General features: G+C 39.3%; 1 protein-coding gene across 1 annotated transcript in view; it reads left to right on the plus strand.

Moving 5' to 3' along the window:
- The first annotated feature begins 227 nt into the window (after positions 1 to 227).
- Positions 228 to 17,870, plus strand: part of LOC105430575 (somatostatin receptor type 2) — a 72,265-nt gene continuing 54,622 nt past the window's right edge. The window contains exon 1 of the mRNA XM_011644194.3: positions 228 to 823. The gene's annotated coding sequence lies outside the window, so the exon portion shown is untranslated. The remainder of the gene's footprint in view (positions 824 to 17,870) is intronic.

Genomic DNA, 17,870 nt, shown 5'->3' on the forward strand with positions numbered 1-17,870 from the left:
GCGGATTGCATTAGATTCCACGATTACACGATTATTCTCGGGGAAACGGTCCTGAGAGACGGTCGATGGCTTTAAAGTAAATTCCACTCGTCCGCGATCCCCATATTCCGGTAATAATAATTCTTCGACTGACTTTTCCGTCCGAGTCGCGACAGTAACGCGAGATCAAATGCGAGTCTGCGGCGGCGGCGGGGATGGTGCGACGTGGCAGGAACCTGCGTTTAATCGGACGCGAGCCGCGAGAGAAGAGGCACTTTGGAACGCATGCGCATCCCCTTTACACCCCCATGAACTACCGGTCGCTCTAGTAGCACGCGTCGACGTCGACGTCGTCATTGTGGTCGTCGCCGCGGTCGTCGTCGTAGTCGTCGTAGTCGTCGTAGTCGTCGCCGCCGCCGCCGCCGCCGCCGCCGCCGTCGTCGTCGTCGTCGTCGTCGTCGTCGTCGACATCGTCGTCGGCGCCGCGACGCCCAAGTAGCCACGGGCAAGTGTGGCGCGTCTCCCGCGAGCAGTGCGCGTTCACCTGTCGTGACGACACGTTTCTCCTCGTCGCCTCGTCTGTCCCGCGAGTAATTTCAATTTTTTCCACGCACGCCGAGGAGATACGGCGCGTGTTATTTCCGGTCCCGCGGCACGTGGCACCGGGTCGCGTCCCTCGCGACTTCCGCCTGCCGTCCCGCTCTCGCGGACGTTTCACCCTCGTTTCATCTCGCCGTCTTCATCATCAAAAATCCGTCGTTCAAAGAGACACGAGCCTTGATTGAAGCGAGGGAAGTTATTTGAAATACCGCACGACAGACTGTCATCCGAAGGATGCCATGAGGTAAAGAAGCAAAAAGAATATAAGATCTTCCGCGTGCGGAAGAGAGCGTGTCTTGCATTGCATGCGTGCGATGCGATTCGAAATTTAAATTTTTGTATCGAAATTTTATATCGATCTTCCGTCGCGTTGCTGAATTTCGAACGCATTTTAAAATAGGAATACTTTGTTGATTCTCAAGTTTTTCCATTCATTTTTCCGCTTTCCGTCGATATCACTCATTTTGTCAACACAAACATCGACAAACATAGAATACAAAACGATGCGAGTGATCTTGTCTATATCGGAGCGCATTTGTGTCATCATAAGAATATAAAGCAATTCTTTGAAAAATATATTTTATTAATTTTCAAAAATTAATAACAAATATTGCGATAGAAGATATTTAAAATTAATCAACATTTAAAATAATGTCTGATGACAAAAAACGTAGTTTAGAATAACATTATGGTATTATGGTATTCAGTTCTTTGGAGATTAAATAATTGAAACAAGATTTATCAACTGCTGTCAGATTAAATTATGTAAAATGATAAAACTTTGTTTTTATAATAACTTCATAAGAAAATTTCGAGAAAACTTTTTATGCAAGAATTTAAAGAGACTAAGAAACCAATAATAGCAATATACATACGCAATTATGTTGCTGCTATTTGAAAGAATTATATAAATATACATTCTTAGAAATTTACTTATCTCTATGTAAAATTAAATTTTATTTTCATTTTCATACTATGTTTTCATGTTTCGTTAAGTGAATATTTTATCACACTCCTGTTTACGCGCTCGGTTGTAAATTATAAAATATATTGTGAACAAGCGGAGATTAAATTTGAACGGTGAATGAAAATATAAACCTCATGCCGAGTAGGTGCGATTATCTGTATTTTATATAAAATAATATTTTGCGCATTATAAAATTTTATAGAATTAAATACAGATCAATTGAAATTGCAGGGATAAAAAAAACTTGGAATTAATATTGGCGCTTAAATATTTCATATATATTATTATATATTTATAGATTTTAAGTAAACATGAAGACATTAAAGAGCAGAAAACAGATTTTAAAAATGAAAAGAAATAAAATTATTATTCTTAATTAACGTTCTTTATTTCTGTAAAAATGTTACGTATATTAGCGCATAAATTCTTTATTTAATGCTATTAAATTATAATAGTAATTATTTTTATCTTATTTATATACAAAATATAAGGTATACAATATTCTATATAAATAAGTTTTTTTAAAATACTTTTTCATCTTTCTTTTTAAATAATTACACGAACATCATTAATTGTATGAAAAAGAAATTTGATTCTGTTAACATGATTTCGAGATTAATTATGGCAAGAGGCGTCCGAATAAATAACGCTGCGTGTGCCAAATCGATGGAAAATTTTTATGAAACACGTATAAAGACCCCTGGCGTTCCATAGCTGTATCTTTTACCATAAAACGATTGCGAAGCGTATCGCCTAAGTAGAATGGATTTCGACATTTTCCTTTCTTTCTAACTGAGAAAGCGACTGTTAAAAGTTCACGCGTGATTTGAGATAAAAAGCATTCGATTTATTTTTCAAAAGCTGAATTTTTCGGCGCGCCACGGCGAAATCGCATAACGAGAAATCTGAATGCGATAGGTTGAATGATTTCGCGAAGAATCGTATTAAATATAATTTACGTTTTTTTTTGGTTTTTGTTTTTTTTTTTTTTTTTTAAGTATAATTTGCGTTTCTTTTTTACAAAGAGAAAATAATATCTTTATTTTCTTTCTGATTTAGATGAAATGCAGAGAAAAATCTTTTTCATATGTATTTCATATTTTACGAATTTTTAAGCAAGCCTTGATAAAATATTTATTAACCGATCGGAGATAATTAAAGAGCCATTACGTGTAAAGAGAAAGATCTGGCGAATCACGCTCAACAAGATAACATTTTCCCTGCTGACTTTCCTTCTTTCTGTTGAGGAACTTTCTTTGGGAGAAGCTGTGACTGCACCTTTCTCTTCGTTACCTTGGTTTCTTCCACTGCATTATATGAAACATGTATAATGCTTCATCATTTTGTGTCTTTTTTTTTCTCTTTCCGCTTCTCATTTTCTGCGTCATTTGTTATTGTACTCGAGATATACGCATATACAACTCTTTGTTGCACAATTTTTTTCTTGCCTCTCCCTCTTGCGTCAGAAGAAAAATGTCTCATTGTTTTCTCGTGGTGAACCATGCCTTTGTTGTATAACGCGATGCAGTTATATACGGTATATTTGTCAAATAATTTTCATCCTCGAGCAAACATTTAATAATAATCTAATAATACAGATATACGGATGTAAGGATATAAAAAAGTATATTCATTGCATGAAATATATTTCTCGGGTTTTTTTGTTTTATTATATTTTCTCATGAGGTACATCCTTTTAAATATTGGAAAAATAAGTTAAATAAAGATATAATGTTATTATATGGTTGTGTCGCGATATAATAAGTGAATGCTCCGCGCAAAGGATTCGAGTGCAGACGTAGCTATACATTGCGTTCGAGTGTGCTTTACCTTCAAAACGCAGTTTCGTGCTCAATGCGAACAATTGAGGATCTTCCTTTTATAGGATTTCTTAGTGCCGTTTGAAGTGAAGCAAATACAGCAATGGCACGTTCGCGTGCAGGTGGAATTCGGAAGTATGATATTAAAATCCTAAGTAGCGCTATGCGCTACGCCCTACTTCCTTTTGCGGCCATTTATATAACGTGGCACTCAAAGCGCGAATGCCATTAGATCGTATTTTATGTAAAAACTTGCGAGAGGATGGGCGAATTGTGCAGCTTGCGAATTGTCCTTGTGCGCGTGAGAAAAAAGCGAAGCGGCGCTATGACGAAACCATTGTGCAGTTTCAGCACGTATGACCGAAGATGCATCAAGTTACACTTAGTATAACTTAGACTATTACGACTCAGAATGCATAGAAAGAACACGGGCGAAATTGTATGCAGGTTGCGTAGCTTTTAATTTCCGGGAGCTCGCTTAAAAATTTTACTCGCACTTCCCAACGATTTACGATTCACATCAGCAGCTTGTTAATCATTAATAACGACGAATTACGGACGATGTTCAAAACTACTTAAAAACACATTTAAAGTTTACGTGAAGAACGAATTTGTATTGCAGCGGATTAAACGGTAGGGGGCTCTTACGTAATCATGCATTATGCAAAGGATTAGCAGATATGCAAGAAACTTTAGAGCGGATTATGCAGGAAACGCCACACACAAAATCATTTAATATATATATATATATATACACGACCACCGGTCGTGTTATACGGTCTCATTAACGAATTCAATAATAATCCGCGGTCAAAACGTGCGTGTTTCCTCCCAAAAATCTATTTTCGAAGACGTAACTCCTTTTCCTTGTTTGACATATATCCGGGAAGGTGTTTTCGTTGCTCTTCAGAGAGGGAGAACATTTACTCCGACCTTCCGACGCGAACCGAACTGTAGGAATCCCCGCAGAGAGACCGAGATTCATGGGCTAAAAGTATTAAAAAATATCGCGCCGTCAGCGCGAGCGTGGGATTCTCGCATATCATAAAGCGGGCTCCTTAATCCCCCGCAAATCCACCGATCTCGTTTTCTTTTCTTTTCACGCGTCACGATTTAACGCGCGCGACGCGCGCGTTAAGACCGAGGGAACCCGGCGGGCTTGAATTAGGCGCGTTACGTCATCATCTTCGTTCCCGCGAAGTGCTTAAGTAAATATATGCATCAAGTTGTCCCGCGTGTCGCGACCTGATGATCGATCGACGGCGTTGCCCGCGTCAGACGTGTAACGTCGTAATTATCGTGTCATAAATCTTGTCCGGCGTTGCGCATTAGGGAAGTTAAGATGCGAGACGGGTTTCCCCGCGGGTTTCACGCGTGGGTCTATAATTAGCGCTGTAATTAGTGCTCGGGCTCGTTTCGGCCGCGTGTGTCTCTCTCCCGCTTCGGCGGAAGATGCCCGATGCCGCGATCTCGTTGCTAGGCGATGAACGTCTTATCTCGCCTCTACCTGTCCGCGTTCCCATGCCGTCGGCGCTATCGGAGGGGGATATAACCCGCGAATGTTCCCGATTATATACCCGATCTTTTAATTTCGCCATTGCCTCTTTATAGCGGCTTTTATCGTAAACCAACTTTACAGCCCACCCCCCCTCTCTCTCTCTCTCTCTCTCTCTCTCTCTCTCTCTTCGCAGCATCATCGAGCGAAGCTTCGGTGTCTCGTGGCGATCGCACGTGGTTTCATATCTCTGTTTTTCTGCATTCACATCGCGGAAGAATATAGACAGTTTCTAAGTTAGGAAATGTATTTATGTGCCGTTTTCTCGTCTGTTATGAAACGTTAAATAAAGTTACGGTTGCTCGATCGATCGATAGCGAGCGACTCAAATTTAAAACAGCCAATAATAAAGTGGAGCAATTTTGGCTTGTTGCTAAGATACATAGCGGCGATTAGATTCGATTAATGTTGGCAAAAGATCGCGGTCGAATCGCGTACATACCCCCGGGTACGTTAAAAGTGTATAACCACTAACTGCGAATGGCCTGAACCTTGCGAATGGCCTTTGGCCCAACTCAGGCGACGATATTTTCATTTTATGGAAATTCACTTTATGCGCGCGCGTATTTCGCCGGCCGAAACGCCCTCCCGCGATATTGCGTATGAACTTTCACTTATCGCCGTGACATTCTTTTGAAACATTGTTCGGAATAACGCCTGGCTTTATGTGAGGACACTTTAGCTTCTAAATAAGCCGGATACTCGAGACACACGCTCCTTATGAAAGTAATTTTGATGCAGTGAGTAAGCGATGCAAAATATAAAAATGCTCGTGCGAAATTTCTTCCTTGAATTTAATTCTGTACGGGGAACACGACTGAGAAATTTTCCGCATACCTTTATGTAATTCCGCTTTATTATATGACATTTACCTTGCGCTTGTCACATCAAGTTGAATATTTTTACGGAATTCCTTTTCCTTTTTCGTAAAATGCAAGATTGTTCGTCGGAGAACGAAAATAGAATAGGTATCTACGTGACTGAAATCGCACCTCTGCGCATCGATGCACACGCAGCTCTCTCTCTCTTTCTCTCTCTCTCTCTCTCTCTCTCTCTCTCTCTCTCTCTCTCTCTCTCTCTCTCTTTCTTCGCACCACCCCACATCTATTCTCTTCCACCCATAAAGCGTTTTGCTCTTACATACAATTTTTTAGCACTTCAGGCATTCATCTCGGCCGCATCCCGTGCCATTTGCAGCTTTTCTCGATTACCCTCACTTATGCAAGCAAAACTTCTATCGCACTTCTATGCTGGTAACAAAAATTCTCGGACGAGATATTTACGAACGGAAAGAAACCGCCACGTCTGCAGAATTTTCTTGCACTCCCAATATCATTTCGCTCTCTCTCTCTCTCTCTCTCTCTTTCTCTCTCTCGTTCAACGGATTGACTTTCTCTTTTATCGGAGTTCACTTTATATGTCCGGCGCTCGTATCAACATGGGAAAACGCGTTACATAGTGAGCTTCCTCGTGATTACTCATTTTATGCTACTAGTTTCGATCTTTTTACGCCACAATAAAATCCTTGTTTTACTCCTCGTATAACTAACAAAGTACGTACAATTTTATTTTTTTTTTTTTTTTTTGACAGATTTCGCACACAAACGAAATGATTATATCGACGCAATAAAACATCGATTATCTGCAAACGAAATTTTTAAATACAAGTTGACAATACTTGTTTATATATATTTAAATATGTTGAAGAGTATCAATGTAATCTTGAATAATTGATGTTTGTTTAATTAATATTCTATTATTTATTAATTTATCTTTATTTATTACTTTTTTTCTATTTGTAAAATCAATTTAGTATAAAATATGAGACAAAAAAATATATTTTTTGTCATACTATCTTTTTTATTGTTAGCTACACTCGTTTGCTTGGCTTATTGTATTTCTGAAATGGCCTTCGTAAAGCCGTTTATTAGTTCCTCAGCCTTCAAGAATCATTAACAATCCAAGATTCGCTTAAAACAGCGAAATACTTCGACAGTTTTCAAAGAAGTTATAAGCATTTCGCTTCAACAGTAAAGTACGGCGATGCGAGCTCTTAGGAGGATATAATCCGAGATATCAAAATGATTACGGAAAGAGTTATACCTGGAGTAATGGCGCCTCGGGGTCACAAAAGCGGCATTAAAGGCCAAAGTTAGAGTAGTCATGGGCGCGCACGTAATTTTCTGCGGGGTCGTCTATGGGGACCTGCAGGAGTAATTAATCTGCACATTGTCCTAATCTTACAATCGCGTGCGACGCGTGTAACCATATTCGTGCGAGAGTTATTTTTAAATGCACGCATACTATGCATACGTTGATACGCGTATGCTTTTTTAAATATTCATGTATACACCACCACTGTATGATTATTTTTTTCAAAAACACAGCTCATTTTCGCATGCCACTTTTTGCATACGCGTATCGATCTTTGCTCGAAACGTTTAATAGCGATATACCTTTTCCAATACGAAAACCGCTACTTAAAATCATTTAAGTTTTTCTCCAATGACAAATCATCGATAATAACGAATTAGATCGCACGTTTGACGCGAAAATATGGCAAATACTCGTCCCACTTGAAATCTCATTTGATTCAACGATTTCATTGATTGAACATCAGGTCGAACGGTCATGAGATACGATTAATTATATCTGATCTGATCTGTTCACGTGGTGGCAGGTCGACTGACGGAATTCGCTAGCGATTAGATTGGTCGGACGTCAATCGTTTCATTTATCAAATACGAAGTAAGGTTTCGTGATTGAGAAACTTGGACGAGATCGATTTTGGCGTTTGAATTTCGGGGTGAGCTCGCGATATCCGTCCGTTTCTCGATTCTAACGCGTTTACTTTCTACTTCGTCGAGTTTCTGTTTGCGCCTCGTGCTTTGGAGTCTTGGTACCATTGTCGTGAAGCCTCACTTCGAGGAACGGACGCGAATAATTGTGTTCGACGTTTCACTGACGCCCGGGAAATATCCGCTTCCCTGTGCGTTTAAAAGGCAGTTTGAGACCAGCCAGCGAGGACGAACGATCGCGAACTTTATAAATAAAAGCGGACGAGTATAACGAATGCTTTTCGTTTGACGTACCGGAAAAAAAAAAGAAGAAAAAAAATACGTATTCGTTGATGGAGATTTCAGCGCTTGTTCGCAGTGTCATCGTATTCGTTGAAATAAGTTCGTTTATTCGCTCGTTTCTGCTCTTTGCTCGATCTGGATTCAACTTCATACACACAGATTTACGTAAGTATCGTGTTTGGATGTGAGATATCGATTTACTTGGGTTATGCGATGCATTGTCATCTCTGCGCATACAGATCGGATTATGTCCCGGTGAAACTAATCGCGTTATCTCCAATGATCGCGGACCATCACAGATGGCAGTCAAACTCGGCCCAATTATTACTATTCTCCTCGAACATCCGGCCATTTCCCGTGACGCGGAACTTCGTCGAGTTTGCCGAGAGAGCGAGAGAGAGAGAGAGAGAGAGAGAGAGAGAGAGAGAGAGAGAGAGAGAGAGAGAGAGAGAGATGGCGAGGAGGAGCGGAGCGAGGAAGGGGGCGGAAACGGCCAAGCATCCTGTTCAACCCCTGAAGTTAGAGATAGCTCGTAAAGGTAGCTGCACCGCATGGTATAGCCGGATTAGGGTGCCGGGATGTTTGCATTCTGGAGGGTGGGCCGATGAAACAGTCCGAAATAGACAGATAAATAAATAGGGGTGGATGCTAGTGGGGTTTATTGTGGATTGCATGACGCACGGGAATAATTGCGAGTAAATGCGGTATTGCTATGCAAATATATCAAAGATTTTAGCTTTAGTCGGATGCGACTATATACTGTCGATACGTCAACAGATTAATTAAAACGCACATCTGTAATGTTCAATAACGCAATGATGAAGTGGTTCTTTCCGGCAGATATAAAAGAGCGAAATATATCTGTATTTGTCAATATTAATACAATTTTAATTGATAAATTAGTAAAATAATAACAAAAGAAATTATACGAAATGAAAGATACATTGCTAAAGTAATTTGTATGAATTTATGGGAAAATAACAAGAAGAATGTAGAGCAATAGTCTAGAATTAATGGAGATCTTTTTATATACTTTAATAAGATGTACAACTGTACAACTTTCGAGTATCGAGGGGATTAAAGATATCGAGTGATGGAAAAGCAATAAGTAAAAAAAAAGCCGAAGATTGTGATACTTTTTAAAAGTTATCAAAGAGAAATGGCTTTGTAACTTACGGTAAGAGTTTTTCATATAACTTTTGCACACTTATTTGAAGTTACTTATTACGGTCGATCGTTAAGTAATTCGTTCTGGATAGAACGCTCGCATTGAACTCGCAAGTGCGAGAGATGAGAGAAAAAGATTTGGCCATCGGACCGACAAGACTCCCGGAGAGCTAGCGAGCGGAGGCAAGCGGATACAGCGAAGGAAAATATGATCGAATGATAGATCCGCCCCTGTATAGTGGTCTTCGAGTTGCCGCTGCCGCACCCTCGTTGGCCTGACATGCGCCATGACCCGTTCCATAGGTATCCATAGGTTCCACGTTCCGACGCTTCTCTACGCTTCTCTTATCATACCGACTCTTCGTTCACAGAGCCAAATACACACGTGAATACGCACCACGGATAGCGGCCATGTATTCTACTCCGTGCCTTTCTCTCTCCCCACCCACCCCCTCCCCCCTCACCCCTTCTCACTCTCTCACCCGGTCTGGTGTTACCCCTTTTGTATGCGCGTTCGCGGGGTCACATTCATAGCCGCGAATAGCCGCGTTGTCCCTCTCGAAAGAATTGATTCTACTGACGTGTACGATCTCCAGCGACGTGTGTACGGCACGTGTGCCGGTTTTTCGAATACCGGGAGAGATCCGAGATACGAGGGAACAGCGCGCGTACTACCGGCGGCGTTGCGATCTCGTCCCCGCCGCGATTCGCGAACTCGGTCCGGACTTGTAAATAGAACGACAAATGGAAATCTCGATGCGCGGTATCGCGTGTCGTATTTCGCCCGTTGCCGTTTCCTGTACCTCACTTGTTACGCCCTTTCGAACGCCGAGCGCACTCCTCGCGAATGAAATAGGTCGAGTCTTAATTTGTACGTGTTACACCTGAAATTGTAGTCGGTGGAAAAAAATGCTTTGATTGGATTATATATGTGTGTGTGTGTGTGTGTGTGTGTGTGTGTGTGTGTGTGTGTGTGTGTGTGGTGTGTGTGTGTGTGTGTGTGTGTGTGTGTGTGTGTGTGTGTGTGTGTGTGTGTGTGTGTGTGTTACACGCGTGTTGTTTTAATAATATTTGTGACCAAAATATATTCATTTCTCTTGTATCAAATTTTGTAGTGACATTTTATAATAACAATTTTTATAGAAAGGAATGATAACTTTTTAATATAAATTCTTATATAATATTTGCGGCTATTTAATTATAATTTATTTATGATAAAAAGATCCTGTAACTGTCTTGATAACGAAACTGAAAAACCTGAAAAATTTTTTAAAAATTTCTTGATTATAATATCTAATTATAACATTTAGATATAAATTTTAATGTTAGTAATTATAATATTTATAAGTTAGTAATAATAATATAGGTTTGATCCTTTTTATATAAAATGTGATTTTTTTATACATTTGCTTACTCTTAGTATTTTAATTTTTTTTTTTTTTTTTTTGAAGCATGAACAGAATTTAAATTTTTCGACAATAATGTAAATAGAGTGAGATTCGTTATTGCAATATCTATTTCATTACATTAAGTGCGATAGCACATTTGCGTGTACACTGCGAACCTTTCTGCAAGAGCTTTACTTTCGTGCAATGCTGGTGAAATGCTTAAGAGAGATAACGTCGCCTGCGAATATTGGATCGTTGAGTTTCCTTAGGACAAATTGACGATACTTCTCTTTGATCTCAATGCTCTTGGTCAAATCGTTACTGGTATAGTCGAAATGCAATTTGAGAGCGATGAAACTTTATTTCTATGCGAATTCTCGGTACTTATTTCATCAAAGAGATCATATCAAGTATCGCAATATAAGTTAAAATCACTTTTCATAACTACATAATAATAACTATTTATAATATCTAATAATAGCTATTTCTTTATAACTACAAATATTGAGCACTTATTAATTTGCTTACATAACTCGAAATATTTTACGCAAATTGAGAAAAATATTACGCGTACATGATAAAATTCTTAAATTTTGAAAATATCTATAAGTTAACACAGGTAGCAAGGTTATTATTATCTTCTTCTGTTGCGCGATTTTATAAAATCTATCTAGGTTAAAATCATATTTTATTAATCATGACGCAAGACCGCAAAGTAAAGGGAAATATATACAAATTAAGCGCCTTTTCTATCTAAAGAAATTAGAAAGGAAGCCGTGATTAACGCGACGATGATGCAGCGGTTAATTTGATTTGCTTAAACTACAGCCAACGCTGTCAACTTATCAAATGTCACGAGCAAACGAGCAAACTGCTGAGCAATCCTCTCTATTTTCCTCTGGTTTCCATAATCGTGGATGAAAGCGGTGGAGCTTTGAGGCCTCAAGCCTTTGCCCTCCATCATGTCACAGAAATGCAGGATACAGGATATGAAATTTGTTTGCACAATGTTTACGTGTTGTGCTAAAAGCCTTATCTCTCGGTAATACTGCAGCGGATTGATAATATTATACATGATATCGTTTTTACGTGCTTTCGTAAAGCGCATTTCCATTGCTTCCCGATAATATTTTAGTCATAAAGTTTCCGAATACAGAAAGAGACGAGATTACATTAATTTTTCTTCTATAAGTTAAATATCATAAGCATACATAAAATCAAAAGTCAAAGACTAATGTTTAAGACTTTGAAATTTTTAGCGATCAAGTGCGATATTTCGATTTTTATGAAAAGAGAAAAATGTAATTGTTCTAATAAATTACAGATTTTAACGATTTATTTAGGAATCTTCTAAATTGTACTTCGATTGTTTGTGCCTTTCTTTCGAGTTTTCTAATTATGCTAATTAAACATCGCGCGTTATTTTACAGACGATTTTTCTTATTGACGTCATAATTATACGCCGCAGAGATATTAAAAACTCTCGTTCCGAGACGCGATCGCTTCAGTCGATTGAGCGATGAAGAAAAGAAGCGATAAAGAATACGCGTTTAAACTATTTTGCAACGTTATCGATTGGAGAGCCGTTACTTTACGTGGCTTTTCACAAACTCGTCAGGTGCGTGCGTTGCAGTCTTGCTCCATTCCCCCATCCTTTTCCCCGATTGCGAGAGAGAGAGTGTAAACGAGAGATGAACTCTATCGAGCAGACTATATTTCGCGCTATTTCGGAAATATTTGTCGACGTATAGGATCGTCGACGATGTTGAAAAGCAGCCGCAGCTGCCGTCGAAACGGAAGGCAAGAGGATGGACCTGGAAGAGGGTGACCAGAAAGTGACATCCGAACTGACGTTTACTAAACATTGTTGCCAGACACGGCGGGCACGATCGATAAAGAGTTACGTGGAAAGGCTTCGAGATAACGTCTTCGCTCTCTCTCTCTCTCTCTCTCTCTCTCTCTCTCCGCGAAGGAGTGGCGTCCTCCACCCTCCTTTATCCCGCGACACAACGTGGCTTTTCACTCTTTTCTGTATCTGTGTGTCACTCGTGTGTTCGTTTCCAGTGAACAGACTCGTGGGGCGCATATATACACCGCGAAGGACGGACGTCGAAAAGCACAAGCCAAAAGATACGGCCGAGCGGCGAGATATCGTTCCCAATATTTTTCAATTGTAAGACCACGTGGCACATACACACACACACACACACACACACACACACACACACACACACACACACGCACACGCACGCACACGCTCCCATTTAACCCGCGATCGAAAAGCGCCCTTCGGCCAAAGCGATCTCGTATGCGATTGCTTTGTTAGCTCTTTCGCAAAGTTAAGAGGGAGTTTCCGGAGCACAATTCACACGATCACACATCACCGTGAACGGTGTTCAAGGTAAAGAGGGGGGGGGGGGTTCAAGGTAACTTTCAGGTTCCGCGCGCTTATATTACGCTCCGACAGTTCCTGCTATTAAATGGATCCTTCGTGACGGCTGAGAAATGCGATTTCTGGTATAATGGTTTCTTTTTTCGCGAACACAGTCGACGGGTATCCATAATGAGAACGCTTGTTTCCACTTAGGAACAATTGCACAGTAATTACTTGCCGTTTGATGCAACGCTTCTTGTTTTAATCAAGATTTCTTAATGTAAGAAATGTAAATTAGCCGACTGCGATTAATTACGCAATATTTACACCTCGCGATGCTTGACTCTGTCTCAAAAAGAATACATTTTCATTTGCTAAAAATTGTTGTACTAATGTACTAACTTTAAACGGTTAATAATAATAATAATAATAATTAATATCTATAATATCTGTAATAATAATTAATGTTGATGATTTTCCATCTGATAAGAATTGCACTTTAAATCATGTAGTATTTATAATCTAATCTTAATGTACATAATTACATTACAAAATTTAACAAAGTCAACCTTTTTAATGCACCTCGTAGAGTTACTAAAATTTGCGATCTTGTACAAGTTTAAACATGTGCTGTGTGTCTCAAATTTTCTCCTCATATTGCAAGTTTTCGCAAAAATGCGTTATTATGAATTGTGTACAGCAAAGATTGTGCATACTGTTAGGATGTTAACTTTTTTATCTCGCATGCTTTTATTTCTTCTCTAGTGGAATTTTAGAAAGAACAGCGAAGTATAATATACGGCGGGTAGTTACGAGAGATATTTGAATATTTTCTATAATTTGTGTAACAGTAAAAATGTTTGTCATTATGTTGCTCTTTTGGACAAAAACCAGCATACAAAAAAGCAAGAGGCGCATAAAGAACTGCATAATTACAGGCTATAATTATATTCTATATATAGCTCAAAGCGTATATTTTAGCAAAGAATTTGGAGTCATGTCGCGATGTTACGCCACGACGAAAAACGCAAGTTATTTTTTTTTTAAAACGCGCGAATTTTTTCTCGTCAAATCTAAATATTGGCTAAATTGGCAGAACTGTAATTAATTTACCGCATCATTTTTTTTCTTTTTACGTATATCGATTTTACGTAAACTCAACTGCGTTTACGAGAATTTTCCAACAGGATAAGCTATAATTATCGTCGAATTTGACCCACGGCAAAGCGATGGCACGGGTGAACTCATCTCGAGAAATCCGAACGGCGGAAGTCGTAAGAGAGAACACGGGTCAGATGGCCGCCGACTCGCCTCCGTTTCACAATGCGGAATGCAAAGAAAGAAAATGGCGGTCTGTAAAATGAGGATAAAAGCTAGCGTGGAGGTTAGTAGTAGACGCGCATCCAGCCAGGGGCAATTCAACTTCGATGAGGAAAAAAGAGAGGAGGAAAAAAAAAAAAAGGAAAAACGCGCCAGTTTCCGTTCGCTCTCGGTGCACACGGATTTTACTCTATCCGACCACGCATCTCTGGGTAATTTCCACGGCCACTGTGGTCGAAAAACTATTCGGCGAAAGGGCATCCTCTCGACGGCTTTTACCTGTCATTCCACCCCGTGTCATCGCGACAATACCTTTTTTCGCAAAGGGCGATGAGGCCGCTTTTCGCTTGCTCGTGCTACGTGCGGCACGGCACATTCCTTGTATAAAGTCTTGATTACGCCTTTCCTAATAAAATATTTAAGTTACGCGGTTAAAGCGCTCCCCTCTTTCTCGAGCCGCTCGTCTTGCGACGTCCCTCTAATCGCGCACGATTCGGAAATTAAAAGTCCCTCCCCCCCCGCCCCCCCTCCCTCCCCTCCCCGGACGAGGAAGAAGTGGTTAGAAGTGGGATTCGTTCCGTCTCTCTTCTGATTTAAATGTAAATCCAGTTATTTCGTACATCCCCGTACATCACCGAAATCTGCAACGCAATTCCCGGTGTAAGGTAAAATAGGGCACGTCTTATCGATACGTTGCATGGAAAGAGAGATGAGCGAATAGATATCCGGAAATTATTCACGTGCCACATCTCTAATCGAGATCGGTGCGCACTAACTTTCCGCCATTCGCACGTTTCCGCTGATAGCACAACTTCGGCGCGGCGCGTTTCTACGTCATCTCTCTCTCTCTCTCTCTCTCTTTCCCGGGAAAAGTTTCGTTTCTACTCTATATCTGCGGTTGGAGATATAGGATACTAGCGGTTACCAGCGTAGATTGCTCGCGCAGCTACGATATATTAGGACAAGTTGTGTTGTATACAGTTGTGTTGTGTACGTAGGACCGTGGGACCGGTTTTCCCCTCCCCTTTTTCTTCCTCGGGAGGGCTTGGCTTGAAATAGATCAAAAGAGATCTATCCGTTAACGACCATAGGCGGATTCCCATACGCGTAATTCTCTCTGGGATTGGCATTTTCGTAGGATTACATTCAACAATAGTTGCAAGAGAGACGCTAATGATTTCGCGCGAGAATTGACAAAGCTGCAAAACGATTTCGACATTTCTTATTCCTCGCAGAAATTTGAGAGCAACATATTCAACGGGTCCTCTTTGATGTTGCGCAATGAATAAATTTTCCTTCGCTTTTCGTATGAATCTACCTCTCTTATCGATGCCGCGTATAGAATGTCGTTGGTAACGTATGATGATAACGATAACGTAGGTGAAGGGAAAAAGATATTTCCACGTATCCTCTATTCTGGAATTTTCACATTGCTCCATTTGATTGACTCATTGATCGCTATAAAGCACAAAATTTACGGGTACGAAAATGTAAATCTCAGTGTATCCATGTATCTTGCAAAACGGATGTCTGTCGTGAACAAAAAAAAAAAAAGAATTGCGTTTAAAATTGCGAGAACAATGTTCCGAGAAATAATAAAACTGTGCATATAGATATATGTAACGAGATTTATGCGTGTACGCAAGAATATATAGTAATTAAAGACACGGAAAAGGAATAACATCGCACATAACATCGTAGAATAATTAAATTATTTGTAGCTTTAATAAATCTTGGCGTGCCTCCTGCAATTCCGCACCTTCTTTTTTTTTTTTGAACTTGAAATACCATTATATTATTTACTTTTATGAATTTCTTCATTTTACCTCCCACATTTTTACAGTGAGTAATTAGCAGTGATATCGCAGCGCCTCGATGTCATTTTGTAAAGAGAGAAGTAGTGAAGAGAAGTTGATATTTCTCGTTTGGCTCATCGTCAAGATTCGCACCGAGGGACTTCATTTGTCGAGCCGCGTTCTTTGGCAACGGTTCCTTTCTTCCATCGGAGCATTGACTTCTTGTCACATCTGAAACGGGAAGATCGATACTTAGTCAGCTTCGAAAAAGCTGGTACGCCCGTGCTCTCCTCTTTAAGCTGTTTGAAATATATTGCCGCAAGAAGCACATTCCATTCGAGTTTCCTTAGGATCTTTGTTGAACAATTTAAGTTTTCCTTATTATGTCGTTACCAGGGGATTTCGCGAGTAATCGCTCTATGAGCAATGGAAATCGAGGGTATTACACGCTATTTTTGTTGTTTAACTTTCCGTTAAAAATTCGAAACAAGCGGTATCGCGTGAATCCAATTTACTCGCCTGATTAAATGTATGCTTGAATTCGTGACGTTCGCGAAAGTTGTTATTCATACGTCATAGGGTACGTAACAAGGATTCGTTAACACGAATGTTGTAACGACTCATATTTATTATGATATTTATAGCGACACCTGTCTGCAAAATTGCGTAAGTTAATAAATTAAATCTCCCGTGCGTAATTGACTGTAATGATATTAAACGGAAAGCAAGAAATTGTTAAAAGCTATTTAACGAATAATATAACGTTTTATTAATTATAACAATTTTATTTGCATTATTAAATGCTTGATTATAAAATTATTGCTTCATTTCTAGGAAATGAGAAATGAGAAAGTTTTATAGTTACAATTTATATTTTTATATTTTTTATAACTAACTATTTGTGTTTCTTTTTGGAATAATATGATGACACAATGTGATGTGAAGCGTTTCTTACACATTTATTTGTTTATATTACATTCGCTAAGCCGTGTGTAACAAATGGAAAATTACACAGAATTTAATACTAATACTGAAATAATGTAATAAAAGCTATCTCCTCGTAGTAGACTTTAAGCTTCTAATACCTAATTTTCCGAGCGGGTAAACTTTCTGCGCACATGAGCCCTTTGATACCATTATAATCTAAGACTGATTATAAAGTTCTACAACATAACAACAAAGATTATCTCATCAATGATATAAGCGCTTTAACAATAGCAGTTTCTAGCATATGAGAGGTATTATGGTTCCCCTATTAGGGGAATTATCTTCAAGCCTTTGCAACCAGCTAGATTATCTAATTTGTATTTGCAATTAATGCTCTCATTTTATATGCTTTATTTCAGAATAAAATAGTTTTCTTTTTACCTAGCCGATATAACGTTTATTTGATACGTAAGACAACTATGAAAAATGTCGACATCTGTTGACGTCGGTCAAATAATGATCAGTCGGATATGCTTGATGTATCGAGACAATTCGCCAGAAATATTTATAGTCGATGTCAAGAGTCTCCGATAGAAATTGCACTCGTAAATTCTCCTTCAAGGGTTAGATTGCGATTCCCAACTTTGCTCAGGCTGAAGTCCATGTCTCAAATTTCTCAAAAGTTTTATTTTCGCTAGCTCCTTTGACGTGAATATTGAGAAACGCATTTTCGAAAAGAATATATCTTATCTATCTATTCAAATCATTTTTACACATTAAAGAACGATAAGGGACGATTAAGTATGAGCTAATTTGCAAGCTTTTAACGACTATCACTTTTATGATATAAAAAAAAATGTCGCTATAAAGTTACTATCAGGAAAATGTCATCATTAA

Source organism: Pogonomyrmex barbatus, unplaced genomic scaffold (assembly GCF_055798465.1).
Source record: "Pogonomyrmex barbatus isolate J1 unplaced genomic scaffold, ASM5579846v1 scaffold8, whole genome shotgun sequence".
NCBI lineage: Eukaryota > Metazoa > Arthropoda > Insecta > Hymenoptera > Formicidae > Pogonomyrmex > Pogonomyrmex barbatus.